The sequence below is a fragment of the Coenobita brevimanus genome, chromosome 13 (assembly GCF_032717465.1).
Source record: "Coenobita brevimanus isolate Jiangsu-jjx chromosome 13, ASM3271746v2, whole genome shotgun sequence".
Lineage (NCBI taxonomy): Eukaryota > Metazoa > Arthropoda > Malacostraca > Decapoda > Coenobitidae > Coenobita > Coenobita brevimanus.
The window spans coordinates 48,151,346-48,173,459 of NC_136966.1; positions in this window are offsets into that span (position 1 = coordinate 48,151,346).

A 22,114-nucleotide genomic window follows, 5' to 3' on the forward strand; every position below is an offset into this window, starting at 1 on the left:
GTCATCAGATATACAACCCAGGATGTCACATTTGAGTTCATAATTTGATATATGTATATGATACCAAAATATGTGCATTTATATCTGGGGTGGTTTCAGTTATCCTGAAAATCCCTACATCTTCAGGACCATGACGCCATTTCATTATCATTCTTGACACAATCTCTTGACTATAATTGTCTTAGGAGCGAGTTCAGTAGGTAAATGGGTTGTAAACATGTCCCACTAACTCTATTAGCTACCAGATACCTCTTCTAAGATCGATAAAATTGCGCTGATGGGCTTCATCTCATGAAAAGTGTGTTAGAAAAGTTAGACGGCGAGGTTGTGTGTGTGTGTGTGTGTGTGTGTGTGTGTGTGTGTGAGAGAGAGAGAGAGAGAGAAATATGGCACTGTGGTCTGTGTTAGTGTGAAATGTGGCAGTGTGAAATTGCCTACCTATCTACATATCAATCAGTCTATCTATCTGCCATTCTGTCTGTCTATATGTCTATCCATATATCTGTTTATCTAAATCTAATCCCACAGGCGAATGATAGTGGCATCGTATTAAGAGAAGTACTACTTACTGTAGCTTTAAACGGAGATAAGTGTTGGCTGACTGGCTCATTGACTGGCTCTCTGGCTGGCTTTGTAACTTCCTTTCTTCGTGGCTTTTTCCTGCCTTTTTCTTGGCTTTCTTCGTAGCTTTTTCCTGCCGTTCTTCCTGGCTGCCTTTTTCCTGACCTTCTTTCTGCCTTTCTTCATGTTATTCTTCCTGGCTTACTGTGGACTTCATGCAGTTCCTTACGTCTGTCTGTCGACAATAATAATAATAATCATCATCATCATCATCATCACCGCATGATCATCATCATCATCATCATCATCATAATCACATTACTATAATTATCATTGGTAGCAGTAGTATTGTTATTATTATCATTATTATTATTATTATTATTATTATTATTATTATTATTAAGAAGGCATGGATCAGTGAACCTGTGACAGAAGAGTGGAAAAACGCAGTGACTGTACCCCTGTACAAATATAAAGGTGAGCGATTTGAGTCCAAGAATTATCGTGGAATAGGTCTATTAAGGGTGGTAGGGAAGGTATGTAGAAGAATTATTATAGAAAAAGTAAGAGAGATATCAGAAGTCCTAGTAAGTGAGGAAAATGGTGGCTTTGGAGTGGCAGAGGATGTGCGGATCAAATATTTTCAGCAAGACAGATGTGGAGAAGGCAGCCGCTGCTGCCTTTCCCTCGTTCGCCAGTTTCCCGTCCCCGCTACGCTCTAATTCGAGAGCTTGTTCCTGCTTTTTTCCCTGACGGGCTCTTATGTTTGCCCGTGCCCCAACAAGTGCGGGGGGAATATTTCAACAAACAAACAAACAGGGCAGGTCGAGATGCATTTCAATCGTTTTGAAAATTTGCTTATATCCACATTAATAATATTGCAAACCATTAAGAGCTAAAAGCACACAGTATTTACCATTAAAGTTGTTTGGCATATATTTGTCATACCGTATATTCCTCCAAATATCCAAAGAAAAACAAATATGCATATTAGGTAATAAAACATTGTAAGTAGACCAAGACTTGAAACAATGAGCAGTAAAGCAGTCTGAGTTGGCCAAAGTCGTAATGGAACAGCCCTGAGTCTAAGGCAACACCACTGAAGGAAAAACATGAAGCAGGTAAGAAACTATTCATGTAATAACTACAGGAAACCATTGACTTACTTCAATATTTTCATGTAGTTATTACGTGAATAGTTTCTTACCTCCTTCGTGTTATTCCTTCAGTAGTGTTGCCTCTGACTCAGGGCTGTTCCATTACGACTGACCAACTCAGACTGCTTCACTGTGCATTGTTTCGAGTCTTGGTCTACTTAGAATGTTTTATTTCTTATTATCCAGCTTTGGTTTTCATTGAGTATTTGGAGGAATATACGGTATGAGGAAGATATGCTAAACAACTTTAATGGTAGATACTGCGTGCGTTTAGCTCGTAACGGTTTATAATGGTTATATGGATACAGAAGCAATTTTTCAAAAAGATTCAAACGCATCTCGACCTGCGCTACCGTCGTCACTGCCCACTTCTGTAATAAAAACTTAGACATTGAAGGGGCTTTAACCTTCATATCTTATCGTACAACGCTGAATATGTAATTGATTATGACTACCGATAACACATGATTGACGAACATAATCTTTTCATACTTTATTACATCAACGTCACAGTTCTGCCGTGTGTATGTTTGTGTCCGTTGTCACGTCGTTATACAGACTCGCCGACCAGAAAGGGGTGGGGGCTGCACAGACCCACACACACCCGAACCTCCACGAACTTTTATGAGTGACTACCTTTTAACGGTTCATCGAGTTTCATGCAGCCACGACTCAATACTGAAGCTGTGCATTGACCTAGTTCAGTCAGGTAAAAACAAACCGACTGTTGAATAAAACACATGAGGTCAGGGGAAGTTTCAGTGGGTTAGTAAATGAGTTAATAGACTCGCAAGAGGGAATAATAAGACGCGTCGGGAGAGAGAACTGTAAATGATCAGCGACTGAGGAAACTGCAGTACCTACCCCTGCAATATTCTAAGGGGAAATAAATACCTGGTAGTCATTTACTATGTAGGCACTTAAATGATACCATTCTGGTTCACAGGTCGTCCCATTACAGCCAGCTGTCCATTGTTCTGCCCTGACCGTCTGTGTCATATTTACGGCTATTCTGACACGAGACAGGTAATCGATCAAATCCATATTCACAATACGCACACCAGACACTCCCCAGACACGCCCCATCCAGCCCCACTGTGTCATATTTACGACTATTCTAGCACGGTGAAGGTTCCCAATCGATTGGATAAACACCATACTCGCCTCAGGCACACGCCAGACGCCCATAAGTCTCCCACCAGACACACCACCAGTACCTCCAACCCCTCAGCACACACCTAATGTGGCCTGGAAACCATCCTTTAAAAAAAAAAAAAAAAAAAAAATGAGTGAGTGGCACTGGGACGCAAACAGTTTACTTGGCGGCCCTTGTCGGACTAGCAAAAAATTAGAGCACATGCAGAAACAAAACTGTAATGAGTTTGTATACAGGATAAAATGACTGCTAGAGAGAATGGTGAGACACGTGAAAGAACAGAACGTTAAAATGGGATAACAATAACTGCAAGGGATAACTGTAAGGCGCGTAATGAAGGCTATATCTCTCCCCTCACGTTAAAAATACTTCTCTTAAGCAGAATGAAATTCTATACGGCAGCTCGAATGAAATATAAAAAATATATTTTATTCAAGTTTTCATACTGCTTGGACACAAAAATAGTATCCTCTTCATGAGTATTTTTCTTTAAATATAAGAAACACGAATATTGTTAGTCCGGTTCCAGTTATAGCCTGTGTTTGGTAACTCCAGTCTATTACCTTTTTTAACTCAGGGATGACCTATTATAGGAAGGGGATTGATGAGACGTGTATATTAGCCCCAATATGCGAAAAAAAAATCTAAACCAAAAAAAAAAAAAATGTCTAAAAGAAGCAAGACTTAAATTTGAGAGAAGTCCTGGTATGAAAGAGATTTCAATTTCGCGTATACAAAAACAATCCCACTTTATTAGGAGGCAAAACAATAATTGTTTTTAATACTGCAGAAATTATATAAATAAATGAAGAGTATTGTCGTACTTGTCTTGGTTTATTCTATAAATCTAGTGCCTCAAATATATACCACCCAATATGTGAATTTTCTGTGATTATAATAATTTCCAAAATTACCAAAGATAATAATTTCACTTATAATCACAGGATGCCCCATATATCACAATGCTTCGTCCATGTTTCAGAGTTATACCTGCTGTAAGAGGGCCGATACTTTTGGGGAAGGTTGTTTTTTTTTTTTTTTTTTGCCAGACGCCTCAATCCCGTTTGCGGTGGCCACAAACAAATCGCCTCCAAGTCGCCCTGTCCCCCGCCATTTCACTGCCCTGCTCCCAATTCACACACCCCTCTCTCATATACCTCTCCACTCCATCCCTCCATCTCATCCTCGGCCTCCCCCTCCCTCTTCCCCCCTCCACCTCACTCACATACACTCTCTTCGTCAGGGTGTACTTTATATATATATATATATATATATATATATATATATACTGTATATATATATATATATATATATATATATATATATATATATATATATATATATATATACCGTACTTCATAAAAATAGACATTGGCAGGGATGTGCGCCATGCCCCTCCCCCTGTCCTCCATCCACCTCACGCGCATACACTCCCCTAGCAAGTCTCTCATTCTCCATCCTCTCCACAGGGTCAAACCATCTCAGTTATCACTTTCGATCACATCCACATCAACACCACAACGCTCCGTTACTTCCTCATATGCTTGTCTCTCTCTTAAGTCATGACTTCTCATAGGTTCATGTTCTATTTTAAACTTATGTTCTCCTCAGCTTCTTATTTGTCATTATTTGCTAACGTTCGTTCTGAAGCTTACATTCTCTTACGTTCTCTGAAGCTACTTCACGTTCTCTTTTAATCTCCCATTTTCTTTCATCGTCTGATTGAGTTGCCGTTTAGGCATTAGTTTTATTTTTTCGAACAGAGAGGCAACCAAAGAGCAAGGAAAAATTTGATGACGTCACACTTGACGTGTTCAGTGTAGGCCGTGCTGTCGGGGAAGAAGGTCGTTGGCGGCTTCTTCGGGACATTATTCTTCATTAAAGGTAAAATTTATGAACAAAATCTCATCGAATCTTAATTTAGACTAGGTTAATACGCGTCTGAGCCAATATGGCTAATTTAAGCCAGGAGAGTAGGTGTATTGTGAGTTAGTTTGAACTGGAGCCGTTCTGTGGAGGAAGGAATGCTGACATCTTTTCAGGTGACATTTTTCATTAAACATAGAGTTAAGAAAGTGACGATATATTAACTCAGAACAGTTTAGTATGAAACTGAGTAAACATGGATGGACTATGACCAGGATGAGAGGTGTCTTCCTGGAGTAGTATTTAGTGTGTTTTCCAAAATCAAAATTGCTAGGGAAACTTGTGGTTAGGTATAGTTGTTTGTTTCGTAGTTTTTATTCTAGGTGGCATTGGAGGCTTCGTAGCAACTCTTCTTTTGCGAATTATTATGGAAATTATGATATTCGCCGTAATCTGTCGAAGGTCAAGGACACAGGGAAAATTCAGTTATTCGGCTCTTTACACCAGTTGGCAAGCGCTGGTATTGCTGAGTCCTCCTTGTAGAATGTGCTGTTGTTGCTATTACAGCGACCGCTGTTTTCAATGCTATAATTACTGCTACAATTATTATTCCTTTATAATTTCATGTTCTTTTTCAGGTAAATTTTGACCAGGATTGCTAAAGCACTGAGGACAAGACGAGACAACAGGAGAGAAGACAAAGACAGGAGATGGGACAGAAGAAAGCCGCTGCAATACCACCGCAGTTACCACCACCACCATCACTAATCGCCATCACCACCACCACTAATTGCCATCACCACCACCACTAATTGCCATCACCACCACCACTAATTGCCATCACCACCACTCTATTATCACCTCATATGTGGGGAGGCTTCTCACATACAGCTCCTCTCAACAAGATGAAATCAAAGGCTTTTCGCCTCTTTAACTCTGCTCTCCCTGGCTCCATTCAGTCTGTCACATCGCAACACTGTTGCATCAATCCATCTCTTCTCTCACTATTTCATTGGTCACTACTCCTCTAAATTGTCTACTTGCATCCCTCCATCACTACGACGAGTGCGTTGCACCCATCTAGCAGCAAACTCTCATCTCATTTCTTTCCAGCTCTGTAATGCAAGAGTTAACCGTTACTCACAGTCCTTCATGCATGCAATTGTTAATCTCTGGAACTGTCTTCCTTTGTCTGTATTTCCTGCTCCCTGCGACCTCCAGTCACTTAAAAACAGTATGTCGAGACAACACGAAATGAACTGATCTTGAATTTGGCTCTGTCTTATCTTTTTTAATTTTTCCTTGGACGGAACAATTTGTGAGCGTCCAATCTTTGGTTCCTACTTCCTTGCATATAAAAATAAAAACACATCCATTAGTCACCATTACCACCGCCTTATTATCACCACAGCCACCACCACCAATCTCCACTACCACCACTACCACCACCACCACCATTATTATCAGTATTATTATTTTTGTGCATTTTCCGCTGCAGCGAAATAATGTCAGTATTGTAAAGATAAACTCTTAAAGTAGCAGAACTTTTACATTCGCAAAAAAATTTATTGGGACGGTTAAAACGGAAAATATTGTTTCTATTAGCTGTCTGATGGGCCTTTATTAATTTGATTTTATATTTTCAGGCTGATTTGGGCCGGAAGACTTGAGGATGACGAGAGAAGACAAGAAGATAAAAGACAAGACGACCACAGAAAACAGAAAAGAAATTATGAGGAACCGTTATAACCACAACTACCACCACCCCAACCATCGCAACACCCCCACCCCCACCATCACTCAGAAGTAAGGCTATTCTACTGGGTTCTACATGCAGGTATTTTGTACTGCGGCTGTCACGTTGCCTTTGGTTAATTTCGAAAGGATCTGACTTTTTTTTATATCAGTCAATGACATTTTTGCCTTTTAGACATATAACTTAAGGTACCTTTCAACAAAGTACATGTTCATAGATTTTCTTTAGATACTGTCTATAGAATTTCAAACACTTGTACACGAACACACACAAACATACATGGTCATATACACCGGAACACAATCAGGCACGCAAACGCGCCTGCGCGCACGGATGTACACGCCAGCACATGCACATGTACACGTGCACATACATACACATAACAGCACATGTGCACGTGCATATATACATATACATAATATCACATGCATACATGCATGAATCAACATGCAAACACATTCATACTCACGGACATGTTTCCATACGTTTTAATACATAACTTACATAAACTTAATGCATACACAAATATGCACGTGCACGAGAACATATACACATACAAATGTGCATATAGGCACACATACAAAAGTATCTTCACATATAAAAACACATACACATGTACCTATACATTATTCTATATATACATAAACAAGTCCATATTCAAATATACCTACATATATAAATGCATACATTCATGCATAAATACTGCACAGCCGTACATACATACGAACATACGTGCACTTCTTACTGTATATATTAATGTATACATACATGCACAAGTACATATGTACGTACATACATAAAGCCATACATACATAACACACGTCAGATGCATAAACATTACCGTAGAGACACATATTTGCATATACACATACATATATGAACACATGGATGCACATACCAGTACATATATAAATATAGATTTTGCATAAACGTCAGTACGTACTTACATACACATGCCCAGATGCAGATATACGTGCACGCATATATCTGCATACAATCATACTTTCATGGACATCACACAAGAATATACGCGTACTGTACACATAAATACACAGGTACACATACATAAACATGAAAACATGCGCACATACTCGTACACCCAGCTGCATACACACATTTTGTCATTCTTTCTTATGTTTTTCCGTTTATAAATATTTTCACTGCCATACACATTTCCCCACCTGCTAATCCTTTCACCACCATTACCTATATTATTGTATTTTTCGTATCTGCAGACGATTTTATTCTCACTGGGAAAGACTTTTGGAATAGGAGGGGTTGAATGTAACTTTCAACCAGATTTCCCTGAGCTGAGTAAAACCATCCATAATAGTAGGTATAATAGAAGATAATTCTCTCTCTCTCTCTCTCTCTCTCTCTCTCTCTCTCTCTCTCTCTCTCTCTCTCTCTCTTCAACTTTTTACCAAATGACCCTCACTACAATGCCCCACCTTCCCGAACTTCAGTGTTGCCACCACCACTACCACCACTCTCCGACTTCACTGCTGGCACCACCTCACCCCCCAACACTTCTGCCACAATCTTCCCCTCCAACACTGCTGCCACCACCTCCCCCTCCAACACTGCTGCCACCACCTCCCCCTCCAACACTGCTTCCACCACCTCCCTCTCCATCACTGCTTCCACCACATCCCTCTCCATTACTGCTTCCACCACCTCCCCCTCCAACACTGCTGCCATCACCTCCCCTTCTAACACTACTGCCATAACCCCCCCCTTCAACACTGCTGCCATCACCTCCCCCTCCAACACTATTGCCACCACCCCCCTTCCAACACTGTTGCCATCCCCTCCTCCTCCAAAACTCTTGCCACCACTTCCGCTTCCAGCACTGCTCCCAACACCTCCTCTAAAACTGCTGCCACCACCTTCCCTTCCAACACAGCCACCACCACCACCACCTACAACTATATGGCTGCCACCACCTTCCCCTCCAACTTCTGCTGCCACCACCTTCCCCTCCAACTTCTGCTGCCACCACCTTCCCCTCCAATTTCTGTTCCCACCACCTTCCCCTCCAAATTCTCCTGCCACCACCTTCCCCTCCAACTTCTGCTGCCACCACTTCCCCTTCCAACACTGCTGCCGCCTTCTCCCCCTCCAGCACTGCTGCCACCACCTTCCCCTCCAACTTCTGCTGCCACCACTTCCCCTTCCAACACTGCTGCCGCCACCACCACCACCTCACAAATGGTGTCACCACCTTCCTCTCCAACACTGCTGCCACACCTCCCCCTCCAACACTGCCGCCACCACCTCCCTCTCCAACACTGCTGCCATCATCTTCCCCTCCAACACTACAGCCACCACCTCCCCCTCCAATACTGCTGCCACCATCTCCGCCTCCAGCACTGCTGCCACCACCTCCCCTCCAACACTGCTACCACCACCTCCCCCTCCAGCACTGCTGCCACCATCTCCCTTTCCAACACTGCTGCCATCATCTTCCCCTCCAACACTACAGCCACCACCTCCCCCTCCAATACTGCTGCCACCATCTCCGCCTCCAGCACTGCTGCCATCACCTCCCCTCCAACACTGCTGCGAGCACCTCCCATCCAACACTCCTGCCAACACCTCCACCATCAGCACTGCTGCCACCACCTCTCCATCCACCTTCACTGCTGCCACCATCTCACCTTCCAACACTGCTACCACCACCTCCCCCTCCAGCACTGCTGCCACCATCTCCCTTTCCAACACTGCTGCCACCACCTTCCCCTCCAACACTGCTGCCACCACCACCCCCTCCAACACTGCTGCCACCACCACCCCCTCCAACACTGCTGCCACCACCACCCCCTCCAACACTGCTGCCACCACCACCCCCTCCAACACTGCTGCCACCACCACCCCCTCCAACACTGCTGCCACCACCTTCCCCTCCAACACTGCTGCCACCACCTTCCCCTCCGACACTGCTGCCACCACCACCCCCTCCAACACTGCTGCCACCACCACCCCCTCCAACACTGCTGCCACCACCACCCCCTCCAACACTGCTGCCACCACCTCCCCCTCCAACACTGCTGCCACCACCTTCCCCTCCAACACTGCTGCCACCACCTTCCCCTCCAACACTGCTGCCACCACCTCCCCCTCCAACACTGCTGCCACCACCTCCCTCTCCAACACTGCTTCCACCACCTCCCACTCCAACACTGCTGCCACCACCTTCCCCTCCAACACTGCTGCCACCACCTCCCCCTCCAACACTGCTGCCACCACCTCCCCCTCCAACACTGCTGCCACCACCTCCCCCTCCAACACTGCTGCCACCACCTCCCCCTCCAACACTGCTGCCACCACCGGCCCCTCCAACACTGCTTCAACCACCTCCCTCTCAATCACTACTGCCATCATCTCCTCCAACACTGCTGCCACCACCTCCTCTTCACTGCTGCCACCACTCCCTCCAACACTGCTGCCACCACTCTCCTCTCCAACACTGCTGCCACCACCTTCCCTCTCAATCACTGCTGCCACCCCCCCCTCTTCATCACTGCTGCCACCACCTCTCCCTCCATCACTGCTTCCACCACCTCCCCCTTCAGCACTGCTTCCACCACCTCCCCCTTCAGCACTGCTTCCACCACCTCCCCCTTCAGCACTGCTTCCACCACCTCCCTCTTCAACACTGCTGCCACCACCTCCCTCTCCAACACTGCTGCCACCACCTCCCTCTCCATCACTGCTTCCACCACCTCCCTCTCCATCACTGCTTCCACCACCTCCCTCTCCAACACTGCTTCCACCACCTCCCTCTCCAACACTGCTTCCACCACCTCCCTCTCCATCACTGCTTCCACCACCTCCCCCTCCAACACTGCTGCCACCACCACCCCCTCCAACACTGCTGCCACCACCTCCACCTCCAACACTGCTGCCAACACCTTCCCCTCCAACACTGCTGCCACCACCTCCCCTCCAACACTGCTGCCACCACGACCCCCTCCACCCCTGCTGCCACCACCTCCTCCTCCAACACTGCTGCCACCACCTCCCCTCCAACTTCACTGCTGCCACCACGTCCCCTCTCCAACACTGCTGCCACCACACCCTCCTCCAACTTCACTGCTGCCACCACCTCCCCCTCCAACTTCACTGCTGCCACCACCTCCCCTTCCAACTTCACTGCTGCCACCACCTCCCCTTCCAAATTCACTGTTGCCACCACATCCCCCACCAACATTGCTGCCACCAGCTCCCCCTCCAATACTGCTGCCACCCCCCCCTTCCAACACTGTTGCCACCACATCCCCCTCCAACACTGCTGCCACCAGCTCCCTCTCCAACATTGCTGCCACCAGCTCCCCCTCCAACACTGCTGCCACCCCCCCCTTCCAACACTGTTGCCACCACCTCCTTCAAAACTATTGCAACCACTTCCCCTTCCAACATTGCTGCCACCACCTCCTCCAAAACTGCTGCCACCACCTTCCCTTTAAAACACAGCTGCCACCACCTTCCCTTCCAACACAGCTGCCACCACCACCACCTCCAACTATACTGCTGCGACCACCTTCCCCTCCAACTTCTGCCACCGCCTTCCCCTCCAACCTCTGCTGCCACCACATTCCCCTCCAATTTCTGCTGCCACCACATTCCTCTCCAATTTCTGCTGCCACCACCTTCCCCTCCAATTTCTGCTGCCACCACATTCCTCTCCAATTTCTGCTGCCACCACCTTTCCCTCCAACGGGTGCTGCCACCACCTTCCCCTCCAACTTCTGCTGCCACCACTTCCCCTTCCAACACTGCTGCCACCACCACCACCTCAGAAATGGTGCCACCACCTCCCCCTCCAACACTGCTGCCACCACCTTCCCCTCCAACACTGCCGCCACCACCTCCCTCTCCAACACTGCTGCCACCACCTTCCCCTCCAACACTGCCTCCACCACCTCCCTCTCCAACACTGCTGCCACCACCTTCCCCTTCAAAACTACTGCCACCACCTCCCCCCAGCATCACTGCTGCCACCATCTCCCCCTCCAGCACTGCCGCCACCACCTCCCTCTCCAACACTGCTGCCATCACCTTCCCCTTCAACACTACTGCCACCATCTCCCCCCAGCGTCACTGCTGCTACCATCTCCCCTTCCAGCACTCTTGCCACCACCTCCTCTCCAACACTGCTCCCACCACCTCCCATCCAACACTGCTGCCAACACCTCCACTATCAGCACTTCTGCCACCACATCTCCCTCCAACTTCACTGCTGCCACCACCTCCCCTTCCAATGCTGCTACCACCACATCCCTCTTCAACACTGCTGCCACCACCTCCCCCTCCAACACTGTGCCACCACCTCCCCCTCCAACACTGTGCCACCATCACCCTCTCCAACACTGCTGCAACCATCTCCCCCTCCAACACTGCTGCAACCACCTCCCCCTCCAACACTGCTGCCACCACCTTCCCCTCCAACACTACTGCCACCACTTTCCCCTACAACACTGCTACCACCACCTTCCCCTCCAACACTGCTGCCACCACCTCCCCCTCCAACACTGCTGCCACCACCTCCCCCTCCAACACTGCTGCCACCACCTCCCCCTCCAACACTGCTGGCACCGCCTTCCCCTCCAACACTGCTGCCACCACCTTCCCCTCCAACACTGCTGCCACCACCTTCCCCTCCAACACTGCTGGCACCGCCTTCCCCTATAACACTGCTTCAACCACCTCCCTCTCCAACACTGCTTCCACCACCTCCCTCTCCATCACTGCTTCCACCACCTCCCCTCCAACACTGCTGCCACCACCACTCCCTCCAACTTCACTGCTGCCACCACCTCCCCCTCCAACACTGCTGCCACCACCTCCCCCTCCAACACTGGTGCTACCACCTCCCCCTCCAACACTGGTGCCACCACCTCCCCCTCCAACACTGCCGCAACCACCTCCCCCTCCAACACTGCTGCAACCACCTCCCTCTCAATCACTGCTGCCATCATCTCCCCCACCATCTCCACTTGTGCACCTCCTACCCCTCTATCTTCACTGCTTCCACCACTTCCCTCTCTATCACTGCTTCCACCACTTCCCTCTCTATCACTGCTTCCACCACTTCCCTCTCTATCACTGCTTCCACCACCTCCTCTTCATCACTGCTTCCATCACCTCTCCCTCCATCATTGCTTCCACCACCTCCTCTTCATCACTGCTTCCATCACCTCTCCCTCCATCACTGCTTCCACCACCTCCCTCTTAATCACTGCTTCCACCACCTCCTCTTCATCACTGCTTCCATCACCTCTCCCTCCATCATTGCTTCCATCACCTCCCTCTCCATCACTGCTTCCACCACCTCCCTCTCCATCACTGCTTCCACCACCTCCCTCTCCATCACTGCTGCCATCACCTCTCCCTCCATCATTGCTTCCATCACCTCCCTCTCCATCACTGCTTCCACCACCTCCCTCTCCATCACTCCTTCCACCACCTCCCTCTCAATCACAGCTGCCACCACCTCCAACTCCAACCTCATTTCTGCCATCACCTTCCCCTCCAACACTGCTGCCACCACCTCCCCCTCTAACTTCACTGCTGCCACCACGTCCCTCTCCAACTTCGCTGCTGCCACCACCTCCTCCTCCATCTTCACTGCTGCCACAACCTCCCCTCCAACTTCACTGCTGCCACCACGTCCCCCTCTAACTTTACTGCTGAAACCACACCCTCCTCCAACTTCACTGCTGCCACCACCTCCCCCTCCAACTTCACTGCTGCCACCACCTCCCCTTCCAACTTCACTGCTGCCACCAACTGCCCTTCCAAATTCACTGTTGCCACCACATCCCCCTCCAACACTGCTGCCACCAGCTCCCTCTCCAACACTGCTGCCACCAGCTCCCTCTCCAACACTGCTGCCACCAGCTCCCTCTCCAACACTCCTGCCACCAGCTCCCTCTCCAACACTGCTGCCACCAGCTCCCTCTCCAACACTGCTGCCACCACCCCCCTTCCAACACTGTTGCCACCACCTCCTTCAAAACTATTGCAACCACTTCCCCTTCCAACATTGCTGCCACCACCTCCTCCAAAACTGCTGCCACCACCTTCCCTTTAAAACACAGCTGCCACCACCTTCCCTTCCAACACAGCTGCCACCACCACCACCTCCAACTATACTGCTGCGACCACCTTCCCCTCCAACTTCTGCCACCGCCTTCCCCTCCAACCTCTGCTGCCACCACATTCCCCTCCAATTTCTGCTGCCACCACCTTCCCCTCCAATTTCTGCTGCCACCACATTCCTCTCCAATTTCTGCTGCCACCACCTTTCCCTCCAACGGGTGCTGCCACCACCTTCCCCTCCAACTTCTGCTGCCACCACTTCCCCTTCCAACACTGCTGCCACCACCACCACCTCAGAAATGGTGCCACCACCTCCCCCTCCAACACTGCTGCCACCACCTTCCCCTCCAACATCTTCCGCCACCACCTCCCTCTCCAACACTGCTGCCACCACCTTCCCCTCCAACACTGCCTCCACCACCTCCCTCTCCAACACTGCTGCCACCACCTTCCCCTTCAAAACTACTGCCACCACCTCCCCCCAGCATCACTGCTGCCACCATCTCCCCCTCCAGCACTGCCGCCACCACCTCCCTCTCCAACACTGCTGCCATCACCTTCCCCTTCAACACTACTGCCACCATCTCCCCCCAGCGTCACTGCTGCTACCATCTCCCCCTCCAGCACTCTTGCTACCACCTCCTCTCCAACACTGCTCCCACCACCTCCCATCCAACACTGCTGCCAACACCTCCACTATCAGCACTTCTGCCACCACATCTCCCTCCAACTTCACTGCTGCCACCACCTCCCCTTCCAACGCTGCTACCACCACATCCCTCTTCAACACTGCTGCCACCACCTCCCCCTCCAACACTGTGCCACCACCTCCCCCTCCAACACTGTGCCACCACCTCCCCCTCCAACACTGTGCCACCATCTCCCCCTCCAACACTGCTGCAACCACCTCCCCCTCCAACACTGCTGCCACCACCTTCCCCTCCAACACTACTGCCACCACTTTCCCCTACAACACTGCTACCACCACCTTCCCCTCCAACACTGCTGCCACCACCTCCCCCTCCAACACTGCTGCCACCACCTCCCCCTCCAACACTGCTGCCACCACCTTCCCCTCCAACACTTCTGTCACCACCTTCCCCTCCAACACTGCTGCCACCACCTTCCCCTCCAACACTGCTGCCACCACCTCCCCCTCCAACACTGCTGCCACCACCTCCCCCTCCAACACTGCTGGCACCGCCTTCCCCTCCAACCATCTCCCTCTCCAACACTGGTTCCTCCACCTCCCCTCCAACACTGCTGCCACCACCACTCCCTCCAACTTCACTGCTGCCACCACCTCCCCCTCCAACATTGGTGCCACCACCTCCTCCAACACTATTCCAACACTGCTTCAACCATCTCCCTCTCCAACACTGCTTCCACCACCTCCCTCTCCAACTTCACTGTTGCCACCACCTCCCCCTCCAACTTCACTGCTGCCACCACCTCCCCTTCCAACTTCATTGCTGCCACCAACTGCCCTTCCAAATTCACTGCTGCCACCACATCCCCCTCCAACACTGCTGCCACCAGCTCCCTCTCCAACACTGCTGCCACCACCTCCCCCTCTAACTTCACTTCTCCCACCACCTCCCCCTCCAACACTGCTGCCACCACTTCCCTCTCCAACACTGCTCCCATCACTTCCCTCTCCAACACTGCTGCCACCACCTCCCTCTCCAACACTGCTGCCACACCCTCCCTCTCCAACACTGCTGCCACCACCTCCCCCTCCAACACTGCTGCCACCACCTCTCTCTCTAACTTCACTGCTGCCACCACCACCTCCTACATCGCCAACCTTTAACTCCTTCTCTGTTTCCATCTCTCAATTCAACAATCATTTCATTCAAAAACAATTTATTTTATCCCAAATTCAGAAAAATAGCCTGGAGTGAAAAGAACTATACTAAGTAGTTGTTCCTTTTTTTTTTTTTTTTTTTTTTTTTTATACAAATAGGCTCTAGGCCAGTTTCTGGTATCGGAGCTTCTTTACATCTTTTCCTTAGCGATTTATTTTGCTTATTCCACCTTGTTGCCCTCCTTTGTATCATTTAAGGTATCCTGTTATCATCTTATTCTGCATCTATAAAACAGAAAGTGGTATTAAATTAGTAAGCTATATCCAAAGAGTAAATTGCTAAGAAAAAGTCATACGGAGTTCCCTTACCAGACGAGAATACGTGCCAATATCTAAGGCCTCCAGTTCGATGAGTTTGAGCTGAGTAAAGTCGTCTGGAGTTAGTAAGATTATTAATACTCTTCTTAGTTTTTTCTTAGTGCTTTCTTAGTCTAATCTTAGTGCTTTCTTAGCATAATCTTAATGTTTTCTTAGTTTAATCTTAGTGAATTCTTACTTTGATCTTAGTACCTTCTTAGTATGATCTTAGTGTTTTTTTTAGTTTATTCTTAGTACTTTCTTAGTTTAATCACAGTGTTTTATTTTAATATTAGTGTTTTCTTAGTTTAATCTTAGTGTTTTTTTAGTTTAATCTTAGTGCTTTTTTAGTTTAATCTTACTGCTTTCATAGTTTAATTATAGTGCTTTCTTAGTTTAATTTTAGTGTTCTCTTAGTTTAATCTTAGTGCTTTATTAGTTTAATCTTAGTATTTTCTTAGTTTAATTTTTGGTTCTGGATGATTTTATTCAGCTAGGGGGAGACTATTCGAACTGGAGGGGTTAGATACAGGCTCAAATTCTGTTTGGTAAGAGAAGCTCCCCAACACTTCATCCATAGCGAGTCATTTGTAATACGGCTGGCTAATATCGTTTTACACGTTATTTATGCAGTCTATGGCTATGTTTGAAGGATTTGTTTAACTCAGAACAGTACAAGAAGGAGATATTAGCAAAATAAATCCCTTCAGAAAAGGTGTTACGGAGCTTTCTTGATTGACGAGAATATTAGCCACACTATTCATTACCTCCTTCACTACTGCCCTCTTACCCTGAATAAAATCACCGCAAGATAGTAAGGATAAAGATAAATTAAGTCACTGGCTTCAAGGTCAGGAATGTAGTCGGTTTAGGAAGCTCCGTAGCACCTCTTCCATAGCTACTTATTTCTGGATATGACTGGTTAATATCCGTTATACATTATTTCTAGAGAGTACAGCGATATTGGATTGATAAGATGTAATATACAGAGTAAATCTCTTTAGTACGCAGCGTCCTCTGCCACTTTGAATATAACCCTGTGAATTATGTGGTTGTGTAATTTTTGTTTGTGTGCGTGCATGTGTGCATTTGCGTCAATACGTCTGCTCATGTATGGTGCTAATCAATTAGTTTCATTTAAAAAGGCTCAACATGCTTTCATGCGTCGGCCTTGGTCAACTAATGGCGGCTCTCCATGTTGCTCGATCTCTAGCAGACCCCCTAATCATTTCTTTATCAGTGAGATCTCACAATGACCTCGTCCCAGGTCTGTTCTGGTCTCCCTCGTACAGCCTTAGCCTCGACGTTGACACCTCTAACCTTCTGCATCCCACTGTTTTCATCCATCCTCTCAACATTTCCAAACCATCTGTCTACCCCTTCTTATCACAGCTCAAATACGAGTTCATTCAAGTCCCATAATTCCTGTCAATTCTTCAGTCGTTATCCTAACCCCGCCTGCCTTTCATTCAAGTATACATTCCGTCATATCATGTTCATTCTGTGTGTTTCAACCCACGAACATCCTCTTTCTTTATTGCCCAGGTCTTGCAACAGTAAAAATATTACACTCCTAACACATCCTGCATACAAGGAGCCCTTAGAACGGAGGGAGAGAGCTCTCAATGTCGGGAGAGGCAACGGCTCCTAGAATTTCCTCCCCCACTCCATACCCTAGCCACAGAGCTAGCTCCTGCCCCACTTGCAGCACATAACATGTCTCCCAAATTAAAAAAAAAAATCCTCTCACACTCAGAAAACTCTCCAACAGGACCAATGCTTTCATGCCTGTAAATCTCTACATCCTCTCCTCGACACACAGCAAATACGAAATAGGCATTATTTAGTAGCCTATCTCTAATACTACTACATCCCTTTTGCACCCACTTATCACAAACACTGTTCAAGATGGAGTTACGTCCCACACCCTTAAGGCAAATTGGACGTGGCCACACTCTTCTGCTTTCACAGTACCGCCACCAACCCTAGATATCATCACTTTTGATTTATCAACGTTTGCTCTTAAACCCTTGTATCCCATTCCGTTTCTATCTATCTATCGCCAGACATCTTAATCCCCTAAGGGGTGGCCACAGCCCGCTCCGCAGTTTCACGGCCCTGCTCCCATCTCACACCCGCCCCTCTCATATACCTCTCCACTCCATCCCTCCATCTCATCCCTGGCCTCCCCCTCCCTCTCACCCCCTCCACCTCACTCACATACACTCCACCTCACTCACATACACTCCACTCGTCAGTCTCTCGCTCTCCATCCTCTCCATATAGCCAAACTAGCTCAGTGTATTTCTCCTAACGCTTTCTATCACATCCACATCCACACCACAATACTCCATCACTCCCTCACTTGTCAGTCTGTCTCTCCATGTGACTCCATATTCTCCTCTCAAATAACTCATTTCCACTCCTCTCACTCTTGACTTGTGTCCCTCCAGCAAGGTCCAAGCTTCAGTTCCATACATTACAGTAGAGTTGGTATCATAAAACTGTCATTCAGCGACATTTTTACTTCCATGCTCACTTCCCTGTTTCTAATCAGTGCTTTTAAAGAACCAGCAACCATTCTTTCTTGCTTGTACCCTTTCAAGCACTTCACCCTCTAAACTTCCATCCATACTCGTCACATTATTCAAGTACTTTAACACACTCACATTTTCCATTTCCTCATCATCCAACTTCACTGTACATTCACTGACTGCGTTTCTCTCGAAGACCATAACTTTACTCTACCCTACATTCACCTTTAGATTCCGTTTCTTACAAACACTCTTAAAATTATTGAACAAACCTTGCAGCTCCCCTTCCTCTTCACTTAATAATACAGTATCATCTGCAAACAACAGTACAGGGAGTTTCGAAACACTACTCTCTCTCACTAGGGCCACTCCAACATCCACTGCCCTTATATTTCTTTTATAGCCCGATCCATATACAGATTGAACATGTTTGGAGACATGACACATCCCTGTTTCAATCCAACATTCAAATACGAAAATTCACTCAGTTCATCCGAACTGCAGTCTTAGGACCCTCATCCATACTCTTAACGGTATTCAGCAGCTTCCTAGTTACTCTGTACATTCTTAATACTTTCCACAGTTGTGTATCCTCCCTGTCATAGGTTTTCTCCAAATCCATGAAGGCCGCGTACAATTTCTTTCCCTTCTCCAGAATCTTTTCCATTAAAGACCTAAGGATGAATATATGATCTACACAACCTCTTCCCTTCATAAAATCTCCCTGTTCTTCTCCAACTAATTCCTCTGTTATTTCCCTAACTTTGTCAGTAAGTATCCTACCATATACTTTTCCTATTACACGAAGAAGACAAATGCCCCAGTGATTACCACACACTTTTTTCCCCTTTTCCTTTTGTACAAGAGAATAATTAAACCTGACTTCCGATCCTCCTGGACTTTATCTTCCTCCCAAGCCAAACTGCACATCTTCCACATTCATTCTATTACAATCTCTCCCCCATGCTTCAGCATTTCATCCCACGCTCCATCAATCCATGGGGCTTTCCCCATTTTGACTTCTTCATTGAATCCACAACTTCCATCCTACTGATTTCTTCCTCTCTTCTCACATCCCTCCTTCTCTCAGCCATTCCCCAGCCACTTATACTCGCATTACTTTCATTCCCTATGTTCAACAGTTCCTTAGTGTTCTTTCCATCTGCTCACTTTTCCTCCCTTCTCCACTAGCAAGAAACCATTTTTACCTTTCACTCCCCGACTAACATCTTTATCACCCTGTCTATCTTTACCTTTTTCTAGAACATTTTCTTACATTCCCTCCACTTTACAGTCAAATTCCTTCCCATTTTCTCATCCATACTCTTCATACTCTCTCGTGTTAATCTTTTTACCTCTCTCTTCCTCTCTACATATAACACTCTCCTCCGTCTCTCAGCTTCCTCCACACCCCTACTTCCCATCAACTCACTGTATGCTTTTTTCTTTTGTGCCACATCCTGTCTCACCTCTTCATTCCACCATATTGTTCCCAGCACCCCCTTTCGTCTTCTTTTCACCCCACACACCACCTAACATGCTGCACAGATTTCTCCTGGGAATATCTGACACACACCCTCTATGTCCCCCATCAGTTCCATATCATATTTACCCAGTCGTTCCTCCACTTCTCTCTTATATTCAGTTTCTCCACTCCTAAATCTTTCCCCTGCCTCCCATTCATTCTCCATAGTCAAAGCAGTCATCAGAATTCATCTCCCAACGAAGTCCATATCTAAATTACATGAGAGAGCTTCAGTCACCATGTTAAGCAATAAGGGGCTCAAAACTGAAACCTGACGCACGCCAGCATTCGCGAAAACCTCATCGCTCAAATTTCCATTCACTCTCACTTGGGTGCAGGCACCTTGTACACTTTCTCCAAAAAGGATAGGTGCACTGTTCCCACGAAACAATAACGCCAGAGACGATGTCTATTGCAAAATGCCCATTGACTGCACCCCGCGCTAGCAAACCTGTTTTCATAAGGATCTACGAGTACTATATCACATGTTGGGGACATTTCCTAAGAGCTATATTATGATAAAAATATTCATACGAGCAAATGTTGATTTTCTAGGGACATTGCTTGCTGTATTGGTCATTTCCGACATCATCGGAACACTCCTGTGCGATTTTTTGGAACTAATGTACATCGCCTTAGCTACTCTAAGCAGTCACAAAGTCTCTGAGTTCAGATTTTGTCCTGTATACCCGCCTTCTGGCCCTACACAGGGCAGCCAAGTATTCCTGTGTTACCACCCATTGTCCGTTCCCAGAAAAGTCTTCTCTGCTCCTTAACTGTGGCTTCTTCATCTTCAGCACCATGCAGTCTTGCTTTGGTGGGCCCGTATTCCATCGACATTGAATCAGTAAACTTTAAAGAAACTGTTTTTGAGAGCTATGCAGGCTAACTGTCTACAGCTCTCTGTTCAGCAACCCCTCTACTCATCTCGCTATAGGGGACATCTCTAACTGCTCTTTTTTTTTTTTTTTTTTTTCAACTAAAATATTATCCTGTTCGGTGCAAAGGTCCATTTCTTTACTACCCACATTTTCAGCAACATGTTGCTTTTCAGTAATTTGCGTTGCTGCACTCACTCCTCACTCTTAAGTTTTACATCCTTCACCAACCTCCTATCACTCCTCCTGACCAGGAAATAATTTGGCTGCTGATATTCCCAGATTCAAATGCAATCAACCTACTCCCTCTCTCTCTAAAAAGTACTTTGCACACTATCGTGTTCATTGCTCCATCAGACTATAATATTCTCTCCCCTTCCCTATTTCTTGAACCATATGAGCATTCCCTGTGCACTCGTTATCCATGAGCTGCAGCACCCACTTGACCTTTTAAATTCCCATCCAAAATGACAATCTCATCATCCTCTGTACCACCAACCTCGCATATCAAATCCCCAAATCTTTCCTTTTCACCATCATCCAAGCCAGCCTGTGGGGCATACGCCCAAATAAATGTAAGCAGGAGCTTCCCAACCAATGTTTTCCATTCAATAACCCTTTCATTTAACTCTTATTCCATCCGTAACTCGTTCCACCCATTTCTCATCGATCAGCATACCCACATCGCTATATCCGCTCACACTCTATCCGTTCAGAGGAAGAGAGGTGGGCAATGTGAATGCTTGGGATCGAGGAGCGGCTTGTTAGGGTCGCAATGGCCATGTCTGTAGGTGCTCACACCCTGGTACGGGTGAATGGGGATTTGAGTGATGAGTTTTCCGTGAATGCTGGTGTTCACCAGGGGTCAGTTTTGAGCACCTTGTTAATCATAGTACCTGAAATCCTCTCACGTGACTTCAGAAATGGACTCCCGTGGGAGATGTTATATGCTGATGATTGGTGTTGGTTGCAGAGAATGAAAGGGAGGCGGAGAAAAGATTTAGAAAGTGGAGAGATGGTATGGAGCATAAGGACTTAATAGTAAACGCAGATAAAACAAAATTTGGTATCTAGGGCTGGGGGCGTTACTATCAATGAAGAGGGAGAATGGCCATGTGCAATTTGTCACAAGGGCGTGGGAAGTAATTCCATCCTGTGCAGTGTTTATGATAAGTGGGTGCATAAGAGATGTAGTGATATTAGAGGCAGACTGCGAGATAATGCTGATTTCATATGTGTAGTTTGTCGTGGAGAGCATGTGGATATTTCCAGGCATGAAAGGACTGAACTTGTTGGTGAGTGTTTTGAATGTGTGGAAGAGTTTTGTTATTTGAGACTTGTTATGCACTGGATGTGGGGCAAGAGCTACTGTGGCTAGAGTGAGGAGTGGTTGGAAAAAGTTCAGGGAGCTGT